The 14,285-nt window shown below is 45.6% G+C and overlaps 2 long non-coding RNA genes across 2 annotated transcripts; one reads left to right on the top strand and one right to left on the bottom strand.

Annotated features, from left to right (window-relative positions):
- Positions 1-235: 235 nt before the first annotated feature.
- Positions 236-5,366, bottom strand: LOC128428548 (uncharacterized). Its single transcript, XR_008333806.1, has 6 exons — positions 5,024-5,366; positions 4,535-4,593; positions 4,318-4,429; positions 3,700-3,790; positions 3,038-3,134; positions 236-2,479 (listed from the first exon to the last, which is right to left on the bottom strand). It is a non-coding gene; the product is annotated as an uncharacterized LOC128428548 (long non-coding RNA).
- Positions 4,925-13,608, top strand: LOC128428551 (uncharacterized). The gene is made up of 3 exons (XR_008333809.1): positions 4,925-5,094; positions 13,340-13,401; positions 13,554-13,608. It is a non-coding gene; the product is annotated as an uncharacterized LOC128428551 (long non-coding RNA).
- The last annotated feature ends 677 nt before the right edge of the window (positions 13,609-14,285 follow it).

The following is a 14,285-nucleotide window of genomic DNA, read 5'->3' as shown; positions in this document are numbered from 1 at the left end:
ATTGTATTAAAAAGCATGTGGATAATGATTTTTTGTATTTATTTCGGGATTTAATCTACAAGTAATACCAATATGGATGCATAACCATACGTTTTTTTTTGTATATAATAACAAAGTCACTGATTTTGTTAACAAATGCCGACACTGGGAGAGTCCTGCCTCTAATACAAATAATGAAACATTACTTTTTCAACAAAATTACAATGGTGACAAAGACAACAGAATTCAGACCATCATAGAAAAAACCTTTTACTTTAAAAACCTCCAACCTCCCTTCCACGTTACAGCAGATAGATCAACAACAGTTTGCACATACACATATCAGACATTTTGTCTCCAAGCAGGGCCGCTTCACAATGCATTAGTGTCCATTTCGCATGGCACCGGTGGCAAACTGCAAATATTGTCCAGTACCATGCGTGTTCAAGGCAACAAAATCACATTATGCTTTAAAGACTAGAGGAACCAGTGATAAAACCAGGGTTTACATATGAAGGCCAGTCACCAGGTTTAGAATCCACCATCACACACTCTGACACTGTTGATCTCAGTGTAGCGAAAAGTCCAGGGTCACGTTGGGGTCAAATATAAAGTACTTCCTTTTTGGTAAAGCCCCTTTCCTCAGCTTGTCAGACCGAGACCACCGGCGCTGTTCCCCAACTGATTTTGAAATAAGGTCATAAGGATATAAATAGCTGTGTAGTATAATCATTCACGTCTGAGGCTGTACCCTTCAATCAGACCATCAACCTGTCTTGTGGCTGCAGTGCTGGTGTGAGAACAGATTTCTCAGCTCTGCTTCTCCACCAATTAGACCCAGAATAGAAATAGTGATGCTTCAAGATGGAGTTTTCCTTCACGAGAAGCGTGCGTGGCAATGGGATATTCAACTGTAGACACACACCAACATAACTGTCTCCCCAGCTAAATATATACAATGGCTTTTTTGTCTGTGCAGTCGAAGGCAAATACTTTTTAGAGCAACAGGTTGGGGAAGGAGCAAGGACATGAAAAACATTCTCACATGCACTGTGCGCCCCCTTCCCCACGAGTTCAGTGTTCAGTAAATGTCTAGAACAGTCTAGAGTACAGCAAGTGTGTGATATACGTGAGCATAGGCATCGTAGGGCTCGGTCCTTTAGTGCACGTTCGCTATTTAAAACACATACAGAGAAATCCTCCATTTCAAAGACCACCCACCGCTTAGGTTTTTCAGTGGATACTCATTTTAAAAACTTTTGACAGACATATCTTTTGCCGAGCAGACGCTTCTCACATTCCTCTGTTGGAAAAAAAGGAAAGGTTTCTTGTTTTGCTAAAGATTGGCCCTTGTGGAGCCAAAAATGTAAACCAAGTTAATATTCAAGTATGTATTCTATTACAAAACAGAAACAGTCCCATCACAAAGCCACTCCCTGAACCAGGTTCCCTTGGTCGGTTTTGATGGTCTTTGTACCAAGGCTGGGGGAAGTAGGGCGCTAAGGGGCGGTTGCCCTACCCCCTACTGGGAGGGGATGCAACTGCAAGGCAAAATTAATCATTAAGAAAAGCTCGTTTCATTTTCTCAAGTAACATTTTAAGTGTAGCATAGATGCATTTACATAATACTTGGTTTTGAGAACGTTTGGTTTATTGTCTGTGTTCGACACGTGGCACATATGTGTTTAGGTTTGATAAAACCGGTTCTAAAACTGATGTAAAAGTACATTGTATCTATCTATCTATCTAACATGCTGTTGGTCACTTAAAGCCAGGGTTGGTCATCCTGGAAAGGCTATAGAGCAGAATACACTTTGGAAAAAATGCAGAAACATCCCAGCTCCCACCCCAAAACACATGAACTTGGACTGCCAACTTATTGAAGCCCACTCTTCCGTGACACCCGACTATCATCTCTGCTTCAGCCTTATCTCTCGGGCCTTTTCTTATTGATAGTTGTCAGGACGTGAAGAGGATTTTAAAAAATACCATGTAAAGATTTTCAGAAATAACTCACCAACCCTACCTTTAAATTAATACTAAAACCACTTATGTTGCACTACTGCTACTACTACTACTTCATTGACCCAAATTGAGAATATAACGTCTCCTTGTTTACCATTTCAACATGTGTGTACTTCTCTCTTTTCTGTAACAAGTTTACACTGGCATCATCCACACATGGTTGAGGTCTGCCCTCTTGTGTCTGCAGCCAGCTTCTCTTGACACCAGTGGGTTCAGTTGTGCGAAATCAGATCAGTCGGTGGCAAAATGTAACATTCATGGCAAATGGCAAGAAAATGGCACAAGAGCACGTAGAGGGGCAGACGGTCAGCATGCCCCGCTAGAAAGGCCAGTGCAAGTCCTCAAACTGACCCGACTGACCCATGTTTATATCCGTCTCCAGCAGGCTCAGGATCACCGCCATGGCTGCCTCGTCGTTGCTAAAGCTGCTCAGGCCCGGCACCACCATGATATCCAAGTCTAGCTGGGACGACACCTACGACCATCACATCCTATTACACAGACTGGAACATTGAATTGCCATTAAAAGGAACTAAGCCGGTGAATCAATGAAGACAGATGAAACCATTAAGAACCATTAAGACCTGCAAATATTTTCTATAATATACTCAAACAAAAGTGAAGTCACAGACAGTCTTAATCATGACAGTCTTAATCATTAACTGTCTTTATCATTGAGTCAAGTGCTAGCTGCTCCGGCAGGCCAACAACAAATTTGTACAAAAGTACTTCTATTATATTATCAGATAAAAATGAATGCATGTGCTTTGCATATACTTTGAAGGTTTAGTGTTATGAACATCACGTCAAACCAAACTGCATCTGTACAAATGTTATTTTTCTAAAAATTAAACTGGATCACCTGATGAAAAGCCTGCAGTTGTGAAATCACTGGTCAACAATATAACGAGAGCTTGACTGAGGTCGGGCATTTTGAGCCTTTGGCCTGGTTTTGTGATCACAGTTCATTTTCTTATTATTATTTGAAGACAAGTAAATTAAACTTGATTTATGATTAACTTGGGGACAGTACCTGTGCTTTCAGACGTTGCACTGCCTGTGCCCGCTGCCGTCCTCGAGTCAGACTGGGACAGGGACAAACTGCCTGCTGTGTCCTCTCTGCTGGATGCCTGGAGAAATAAAGACATTTTACTCAGAAACCAAGGTTTCACCCTTTTCTGAACTGTGTATTTAAACCCAAGATTACAGGTTGTACAAGAAGTTTACCCCTTATTAATTTCTTGCACACATTTTCTCTTACGTGTGAATCAAACTGTCAGGTTTACAGAACACTGACTGGAAATACAAGAGACTAGCTTTCACTTTCATATTAACATTACACAGACCTAAATTTGCACAACACTGTATGTTACTGTTCAGTAATTCTGCATGAAAACTTAAGGTAAATATCACAGGACGTATAAAGTAGCAAGCCATGTACTGATGGCACTAAAACTGACAGCAAATCAATTAAAGCAGGAAAAACAAAAAACATGCCTCTAAGGAGTAGAGGAAAAAGTTCATCTCTCAAAATACTAAGGTAAAGAATAAATATCAGAGCTAAAGTACTATACACACACACACACACATACATATATATATATATATATTATATATATATATATATAGCATGAGAAAAAGGTCAACAATGGCAACCAAAAGACTGTCCTTCTCCTGCAAATTTCAGTCACTCACACTCCTGCTGGTTTGAGGGGAAACCAGTGGACATTTCTCCTGGGCCGAGCCAAACGGACTGGAAGCTCCGCTTGATGGAGAAGAGTTCATCCTGCTCAAGATCACAGCAGCAAATACAAAAATCACTCTTATATATTTACACAAGTCAACTGCGGGGTACGCTGACCAAAACTTTGGTACACAACTTGCTGTCGTCATCACTTTTAAATTATTTAACATAATTTAAAATCAATTAGCTAATGAATAATTAATAATCAGCTAATTAAATCAATCCGTCAAATATTTAACATTTGTCACTGCGTGTAAATTAAATAAACTTTTTTATAGCCCTGCGATTATAGAAACTTGCAAGCAGGTGGTGCTGCAGCCCCATCAGCAATACTGTCCTGTTCTCAAGGATTCATTCTGCAGCAGCAGGACAATGAGCTAAACACAACTCAAAGCTTAACTTGTGGAGTCTCAACAGCAATGGAACATACCAAAGACTGTGATATTCTAAATTACAAATTTTCAAAAATACAACTCTAAATTGAAATGCTGACATCATCATTTTTAGATGATGAGAAATAGTTTTATGTGCGAAACAGATAATTACAATTGTGTATACACTCCATGCACCTGTAGGTGTTGATGAGCTCATTGGCGATTTGGGTCCCGATACTGCCTGCATAGATCATTGTGCCCAAACCACTGGAAAGGCCGGGAATTATGGGTATTTGCTTAGTGTCAGCTGTGAAGAAAAGGAGAAAGTTAAATCATTGTTAGCATAATGTTAAAAAATACACACACAAGAGATAAATGCCTGACGAATAAATAATCTGTATTTGTTTTTTACCTTGAAGCGTTTTGGAGTCGACTGCTTCATCTTCATCTTTTGTGTGACTTGGCTCTCTGCTGTTGAAAAGGAGTACACACACTACTTTATGCATGATTATAGTATGTAGTATGAATATAGTATATATAACGTATGGTAATATGAAGCAGGATGTGGACGAGGTCAACAATAAAACGTTTTCCCCAGGGTTAACTAGATATTATCAGTTATTAAAGCTGTAGAATATGAGTACAAGCATGTGAAATCTCATTCAAGAAGCAGCCCTGGAAGTTATTGGAATGGGTAATTCGCAGTGCTTTATGGGATGTGTAGTTTCTTCACTCTTGAAAGATTTTCTGAAATGCCACTTGAGAAAATTAATGGGATATTTACTTCCTGAACCGTTCTAAATGTGGACGGTCACTATTTCACTCTCTAGTGATTCTGTATCAAAGGTGTTGTGACACAAGAAGGACGTAACCATACCCTGGCGGATGACGCAATACTTACGAGATGACCCTGTTTGTGTCACGGTTTGAGAAAGGAGATGGACCCAGGATGCAGAGGTTACAAACAAAAAGGTATTTAACATAAAAAGAGTCTTTAAACAAGACAAAAACAAAACAGGAACACTAACAAGTAACACTGGCCACAAGGCGCACGGAGAACCAGGAAGCTCCGGACGGGAGAGCTGGTCGAGACAGCAGGACAAGACAAACCATATCTCACGACGTGTAGAAACGAGTAGCACAACAAGTGAACCGACAAAGGGCTTGGGGAACACAGAGGCTTAAATAGAGACACAGGGAAGGCTGGGAAAGACAATCACCAAGACAGGAAGTGACACACACGAGAAGCTGGAAACAACACACAAGGAAGGCGAGACTACAAAATAAAACAGGAAACAGAACACACAAGGAGACAGAAATTACCAAACTAAAATGACAGGACGTCACAGTCCCCCCCCCCCCCCCCCCCCCCCCCCCTCAAGGACCGGATCCCAGACGGTCCAAACGTGAACCGAGACGGGAGGGAGGAGGGGGGAATCGGAGAAGGGTCTCCGGGATGTGTCCAGGGCCCCGGCCCGATGGCTCCGTGGCTGCTCAGGGACAGAGTTCTGAGGCTCGGGAGGACGGCACCATGGCCGCTCAAAGGCAGAGTTCTGAGGCTCGCGAGGGCGGCATCGTGGCCTCTCAAAGGCAGAGTTCTGAGGCTTGGGAGGGCGGCACCGTGGCCGCTCAAAGAAAGAGTTCTGCAGCTCGGAAGGGCGGTCAGGAGCCAAGCATTGGAGCTCCTCAGGCGGGTGGCCCGAAGATCGGACAGGGGCAGAGGGCAAGAGCTCTGACCTCAGCCACGGACGTGGGGCAAGAACTGGAGCTGGCACCGCTAGGATCTCCGACGCCGGTACTAGAGTGGCGTCTGCCGGGACCCTCCGGCATGGGACAGGGACTGGAGCGCGGACTGGAGCAGGGAGCGGAGCTGGCACCGCGAAGACCTCCGACGCCGGAACCAGAGTGGGGTCTGCCTGGACCCTCCGAAGCTGGACAGGGACTGTAGCAGACGCCGCTGTAAGGACCACTGACGTCGGAGAACGAGAGACATCAACTGGGAGCCTCCGGCGCGGAGCAGGGACTGGAGCCGACGCCACTGGGAGAACCTCTGATGTCGGAGAATGATAGACGTCAGCTGGGGGCCTCCGGCTTTGAGGGACTGAAGCCGACGCCACTGTGAGGACCTCTGACGTCGGAGAATGAGAGACGTCAGCTGGGGGCCTCCGGCGCGGAGCAGGGACTGGAGACGACGCCGCTGTGAGGATCTCTGACGTCGGAGAATGAGAGACGTCAGTTGGGAACCTCTGGCGCGGAGCAGGGACTGGAGCCGACGCCACCGCGAAGACCTCCGACGCCGGAACCAGAGTGGGGTCTGCCTGGACCCTCCGGCGCTGGACAGGGACTGTAGCAGACGCCGCTGTAAGGACCACTGACGTCGGAGAACGAGAGACGTCAGCCAGGAGCCTCCGGCGCGGGGCAGGGACTGAAGCAGGCACCGCAAGGATCTCCAACGCCCTCTGGAGGTGGACAAGCTTCCACTCAGTCAGGGCTGTGGGTGGCTGGTGTCTGTGAGTTGGCTTCTGAAGAGTGAGGCTTCGGGGTCCTCACTCGTGCGCCGCACGAGTGGCTGCCTTTACACAGCAGCTCTTGCTCACCACTGAGCCTTTTATGTTTATTTTCTGTTTTATTGTGTTATTTGTGTTTCTTTTCATTTGTAATTGTTGTAGCGCGCTATGGCAACAAGACTCGTCAAGTTTGTCGCTTGCTTTTTGCTGCTTATTGCACTTTTTACCACCGTGTCCGGGGATCCAGCACACAGACGCGGTCCCATTGTTTACTCCAGGGAACAGCTGTTAGCGTACCGGCACATGGCGCTGCTATCTGGGGAGAGACCCGAGGTCTCCCGCGAGCTAAGGAGGAAGAGACGTGGATGCCGAGCAGGAGCAAAACGGCGCGCCAGGAGGAGACGTTTTAAACCCGTTCTCCCCTCCATCATCATGGGAAACGTACGGTCTCTCCCCAACAAGATGGACGAGTTATCAGCGCTGACTCGCCATCAAATGGACTACCGTGAGTGTAGCGTCATATTGTTTACGGAGACATGGCTAACGGAGCTAATTCCGGACACGCATGCTACACTGGACGGCTTCCGCATCATACGGGCGGACAGGACAACGGAGAGCGGGAAGAGAAAGGGAGGAGGTCTGGCAGTGTTTGTTAATGACAGATGGTGTAACCCTGGGCACATCACTGTCAAGGAGCAGACCTGTACCAAGGACATTGAGCTGTTAGCCGTTAGCATGAGGCCAAGCTACCTACCACGGGAATTCTCGCATGTTATCGCGATGGCTGCGTATGTTCCCCCCTCTGCTAATGCTGAGGCGGCCTGTGACGTCATCCACTCGGCGACAAGCAGGCTGCTGACACAACACCCCAATGCACTCCTCCTTCTCTCTGGTGACTTTAATCATGCCTCTCCGTCCTCCACTCTACCCACATTCACCCAGTATGTCACCTGCCACACCAGAGACAATAAGACACTGGACCTCTTATATGCCAACCCCAAGGAGGCATACTCTTCATCACCTCTTCTTCCCCTGGGAAGATCTGACCACAACCTGGTGCACCTCCTGCCTGTGTACAAACCTCTTGTGCAAAGGCGGCCAGCTGTGACTCGCACAGTAAAAAGATGGTCCGAGGAAGCCAAGGAGGCTCTGAAGCAGGGCCGGGTCTAGGCAGGGGCAAGAGGGGGCCTGGCCCCCTCAAATAAATGTTGTGCCCCCTCAAACTAAATAGGGTTAGGGTTAGGGTTAGCAGAGGTGTATAGTAACGAAGTAGATGTACTTCGTTACACTACTTAAGTATTTTTTTTGAGGATTTGTACTTTACTTGAGTTTTTTTTTTTTTTATCAGGACTTTTACTTTTACTTCACTACATTTTTAAGTTAAAAAATATACTTTTACTTCGTTACTTTGACATTTGCCACCTCGTTACTCGTTACAAATTAAAATAGTCTCTGCATGAGATTCCGAGAGGACGAGAAGAACCACGTACGGTACTCTCGCGAAGAAGGTATAAATGCGGGATGCGCGCGCCGCGCGGGGGGGCGGCAGAGAGATCACTACAAACATGGCAGCCGCAGAGCATGTGGATGAGGGAGACACAGAAGACGACGCACGGCGTTCAACAGAAGTCGACGATCCATATCTCAGAGTGCTGTTGACAGGGCCATTGTTAAGTATGTTGTCAACAATCTCCAGCCATTGTCAACTGTCGAGAATGAAGCCTTCAGAGAGCTTCTCACAGATCTTCTTCCTACTGCCAAAGTCATCACATGGGTCACCCTGCGATCAAGGATTGAAGATTTAGCAAAGTCTATGAAAAACGTGTTAACTGAGGAGATGAGTAAAGTGGACCACATGTTTCACGTGTTTCAGGGTTGGACTACATCAGGGAGCAGTTGGAGGATCCTTCTATTTCAGCAGAGGCTGGATCTGGCTCATCTGATGAGGGAGACTTCTTCCACATCCTGAAAAGTTCCCACAAAACACCAAGCGCCACCAAGCAGCTTGATTCGTATCTGGCCTACTCAACAGACGACATCAAGATTCTCAAGACGTTTCCTGTGGTTCTCAAGTTGTCTGTCAAACTCAACACACCTCTGCCTGCTTCTGCAGCTTGCGAAAGGCTGTTCAGCATAGCAGGTCTCATCTTCAGCCCAAAAAGAGCACGGCTAGCTGCAGACACTTTTGAAAATCAGCTTCTGCTGAGGATGAACCGCAAGTTCAACTTCTCCACTTGAACCAGAAAGTTTGTTTGTGTGGTGTTACTGTGCCTCAGCTCATGAGGATTCCCCCAACATAGTTAAAAAGTGGTTCTTATGTTAGACATTGTTTATTTTTGAGTGGTATTCTATACCACATTTCATTCACCTGAAAAAGTGAAATAAAAAACAAGGGGAGAATAATTTTGGGTTGTTTTGCTTCCTTTCATGCGTACTATAAAATACTTGTACTTGTACTTTTGATACTTGAGTATATTTTTTCACAAGATACTTTTGATACTTAAGTACATTTAATGTGAGCTACTTTAAGACTTTTACTCAAGTACATTTTTTTTAGGTGACTTTAACTTTTACCAAAGTAATTTTCAGTTGTGGTACTTATACTTTTACTTAGTTATTTTTTTCAAGTACTTTATACACCTCTGAGGGTTAGGCACAATGCCCCCTCAAGATTTGTGGCTGCCCCCTCATACATGCCTGTCTAGACCCGGCCCTGCTCTGAAGGACTGCTTTGACTCTACTGTGTGGGAAGTATTCACTGATGACCATGGGGAGGACATCGACAGTCTCACTACCTGCATAACGGACTATATAAACTTCTGTACGGAGAACACCGTCCCCACCAGGACTGTACGGTGTTTCTCCAACAGCAAACCATGGATCACACCTGAAATAAAGGCCCTCCTCAAGGAAAAGAAGAGGGTCTTTAGATCAGGTAACAGGGACGAGCTATAGACTGTGCAGAGGGAGCTGATGAGGAAGATAAGGGACGGGAAGGGTCTACAGGACGAAGATGGAGGACCAGCTGCAGCAGAACAACATCAGCGGGGTCTGGAAGGGCCTGAAGACCATGTCTGGCTTCAAGGGGCCCAACCAACAGCCTAGGGGACCAGAAGTGGGTGAATGACCTGAACTTGTTCTTCAACAGATTCGATCAGCCACCCACCCCTCCCCCCATCCAGTCCTCTCTGCTGCTGCAACCCCCTGTGGACTGCCCCCCCCTCTCTCCCGCCCCCTCCCCCACAACACTCGGCTCCCCTTCCACACTCCTCATACACTACAGTCCACAATCACCGACCCCCCCCCTCAGTCCCAAAGACCCCGCGACCCAAGGACTTCAGCAGCTTCATACCGGTGGCGTTAACATCCCACCTGATGAAGACGCTAGAGAGGCTGGTCCTTGCACACCTCCGCCCCCTGGTGAGCTCATCTTTGGACCCGCTCCAGTTCGCCTACCAGTCTGGCATCGGGGTGGATGACGCTGCCACCTGCAAAAGTACTCTGACGACTCTGCAATCATCGGCCTCATTTCCGCCGGTGATGACAGGGAGTACAGAGAACTGAACCAGGACTTCATAACATGGTGCCAGCGGAACTGCCTCCAGATCAACTCTGGAAAAACCAAGGAGCTGGTGGTGGACTTCCGCCGGAGTAAACACTCTCCTCCGACACCAGTGAACATCCAGGGAACGGACATTGACATCGTGAGATCCTCAGTACCTGAGTGTTCACCTGAACAATAAACTGGACTGGACTGATCACACACAGGCTATCTACAAGAAGGGACAGAGCAGACTCTATCTGCTGAGGAGTCTGAGGTCTTTTGGTGTGCAGGGAGCACTCCTGAGGACCTTCTTCGACTCGGTGGTGGCATCAGCCATCTTCTTTGGAGTGGCCTGCTGGGGCAGCAGCATCTCGACAGCCGACAGGAAGAGACTTAACAAACTCATCAGGAAGGCCAGCAGTGTGCTGGGGTGTCCACTGGATATGGTGGAGGTGGTAGGAGAAAGGAGGATGGTTGCTAAGCTATCCTCCCTGATGGACAACTCCTCCCACCCCATGCAGGACACCCTGGCAGCTCTAAACAGCTCCTTCAGCCACCGGCTGATTCACCCCCGGTGTGTGAGGGAGAGGTACCGCAGGTCCTTCCTTCCTGCTGCTGTCAGACTGTACAACCAGCTGTGATCCCATTGAACACACAACACAATTCGTGCAATTTGTGCAGTTTATTTAATTATTTAATTTAATTGTTTAATTGTATTATTTAGTTGTTCTACTACTTACTATTCATTTACTTATTTACTATTTACTTTTTTGCTCATTGTTGTTTTTGTTTCTTACTATGTTGTTTTGCTTTTCTTTTGCTCTTGTTGAACTGTTCCTGTGCTGCTGCTGTAAACCCTCAAATTTCCCCACTGTGGGACTATTAAAGGATTCTATCTATCTATCTACAGTGCCTTGCATAAGTATTCACCCCCTTTGGACTTTTCTACATTTTGTCATGGTATAACCACAAATTAAAATTTATTTCATCGTGAGTTTATGTAATGGACCAAAACAAAATAGTGCATCATTTGGAAGTGGGGGGAAATATTACATGGATTTCACAATTATTTACAAATAAAAATCTGAAAAGTGTTGAGTGCATATGTATTCACCCCCTTTACTGTGAAACCCCTAACAAAGATCTGGTGCGACCAATTGCATTCACAAGTCACATTTGCAAGTCACATAATTAGTAAATAGGGTCCACCTGTCTGCAATTTAATCTCAGTATAAATACACCTGTTCTGTGACGGACTCAGAGTTTGTTGGAGATCATTACTGAACAAACAGCATCATGAAGACCAAGGAGCTCACCAAACAGGTCAGGGATAAAGTTGTGGAGAAATATGAACCAGGGTTAGGTTATAAAAAAATATCCAGAGCTTCTAACATCTCTCTGAGCACCATAAAATCCATCATAAGAAAATGGAAAGAATATGGCACAACCGCAAACCTACCAAGAGGAGGCCGTCCACCCAAACTGAAGAGTCGGACAAGGAGAAAATTAATCAGAGAAGCAACCAGGAGGCCCATGGTTACTTTGGAGGAGTTGCAGAGATCCACAGCTGAGGTGGGAGAATCTGTCCACAGGACAACTATTAGTCGTCTACTCCACAAATCTGGCCTTTATGGAAGAGTGGCAAGTCGAAAGCCATTGTTGAAAGGGATCCATAAAAAATCACGTTTGGAGTTTGCCAGAAGCCATGTGGGAGACACAGCAAACATGTGGAAGAAGGTGCTCTGGTCAGATGAGACCAAAATTGAACTTTTTGGCCTCAATGCAAAACGCTATGTGTGGCGAAAACCCAACACTGCCCATCACCCTGAGCACACCATCCCAACAGTGAAACATGGTGGTGGTAGCATCATGCTGTGGGGATGCTTCTCTTCAGCAGGTATAGGGAAACTGGTCAGAATAGAGGGAAAGATGGATGGAGCCAAATACAGGGAAATCCTTGAAGAAAATCTGATGCAGTCTGCAAAAGACTTGAGACTGGGACGGAGGTTCATCTTCCAGCAGGACAATGACCCTAAACATACAGCCAGAGCTACAAAGGAATGGTTTGGATTAAAGAATGTTAATGTCTTAAAATGGCCCAGTCAAAGCCCAGACCTCAATCCAATAGAGAATCTATGGCAAGACTTGAAGATTGCGGTTCACAGACGGTCTCCATCCAATCTGACTGAGCTTCATCTGTTTTGCCAAGAAGAATGGACAAACCTTTCCATCTCTAGATGTGCAAAGCTGGTAGAGACATTCCCCAAAAGACTTGCAGCTGTAATTGCAGCGAAAGGGGGTTCTACCAAGTATTGACACAGGGGGGTGAATACTTATGCACCCAACAGATGTAAACTTTTTTGTTCTCATTATTGTTTGTGTCACAATAACATTTATTTTGCACCTCCAAAGTACTATGCATGTTTTGTTGATCAAACGGGAAAAAGTTTATTTAAGTCTATTTGAATTCCAGTTAGTAACAGTACATAATGGGAAAAAGTCCAAGGGGGGTGAATACTTATGCAAGGCACTGTATCTCCCAGAGCCAGGCGGGTTCCCTCGAAAGTGTTTGAGCGTCCCCCACTCCAGCTCCGACATCAAATAATCAAAATAATAAACTCTTTCAAAAAAACTAACCTCTGCTGGGTCCATAGTTTTGGTCGGTTCGTTCTGTCACGGTGTTGGAAATGAGATGGACCCAGGGTGCAGAGGTTACAAACAAAAAGGTATTTAATATAAAAAGAGTCTTTAAACCAGACAAAAACAAAACAGGAACACTAACAAGTAACACTGGCAACAAGGCGCACGGAGAACAAGGAAGCTCCAGACGGGAGAGCTGGTCGAGACAGCAGGACAAGACAAGCCATATCTCACGACGTGTAGAAACGAGTAGAACAACAAACTAACCGACAAAGGGCTTGGGGAACACAGAGGCTTAAATAGAGACACAGGGAAGGCTGGGGTAACTAGCCACAGGTGCAACACATTAGGACTGGGAAAGACGAAACTAAAATGACAGGAAGTCACAGTTTGAAGACACGATAAAATCAACTTCTTTGGTCCATGTATTCGTGAAACTAAACCACTGACTCTGAAGCGAGACATAGGAGCCATGTTTTGTCTTGAACTTGCAGCACTGTGTCTCAATCTTCTCTTTGCTTCGAAGAACTGCGGAGCGATAGGACATGGGTGTCAACACAAGGCACAGAGAAACATCACAGAAATAAGGTACTGTTGACTAGAGAAAAGGTCACATTCTGTAAAAAAAAAAAATTAAGCATGTGCTGCATTTTCAGGCATGATAAACATCTTGTGTTGAGCGACGATTATCGAATCTAAATTGTCTTCGCTCCTTCACCTTGCCTGTGTGTCTCTGCGAGGTGCTGGAGGTCGTCCTGGTGGAAGTACTCGTAACACGACGTGCCAAGAACTTCCTGCGGCAGATAACCGATGACAGTAGTGGCTCTGCAGGGAAGAGGGGATGAAAAGTTTCATTACTTTTGCCCTCTCCACCTCTCAGGTTAGTGCCGCTCCAAAAAACAAGTGACGGTGGAATGAAAAGCGGTTACTGTTTAAATGAGCCTCTCCACACGCAGCCAGTCGTAGACGCCTCTCTTTTTTTCCGCATGCTTGCAGTTTGAACTGGATCCCAAGCAACTGAACACTGAAGGTTTTTCTTTGTCCTTAATTCTTACTGAACTACTACGGCTGCTGCACTCTGCCAGAGGAGCTCTTCCAAAGAAGCCCTGCTTTCTTCCAGCCATCAGAGACGTCAGCTTCATTTAGCCTGTTGACAAAGGGACATGACGAGTTGTACTAATTTAGTTTAACCTTTTGACGCTCAAGAGAAAATAACCCACAGAGGAGGAGGTCTTCAATCGATGGCCAGCCCTGTTTGGCCAGCTCTCGAACATGCTGACTTTTTAAATAGTTTATATTTATTGTGTGATTGGATCCCTATCACCCTCCCTGAGGTATTTAATCTCAATAAAACAACTTAATTATCTATACAACATATTTTAATTTCAACATAGAGACTTTGAACAGAGCATGTGTGATTTAATAAAAAGCTTCTGGGTCACTTTTCTGATCAGTTGTACTAGATTGACGAC

This window comes from Pleuronectes platessa, chromosome 22, assembly GCF_947347685.1.
Source record: "Pleuronectes platessa chromosome 22, fPlePla1.1, whole genome shotgun sequence".
NCBI lineage: Eukaryota > Metazoa > Chordata > Actinopteri > Pleuronectiformes > Pleuronectidae > Pleuronectes > Pleuronectes platessa.
Note: the sequence above shows the minus strand (reverse complement) of the source record. Positions and strands in the feature narration are given on the sequence as shown.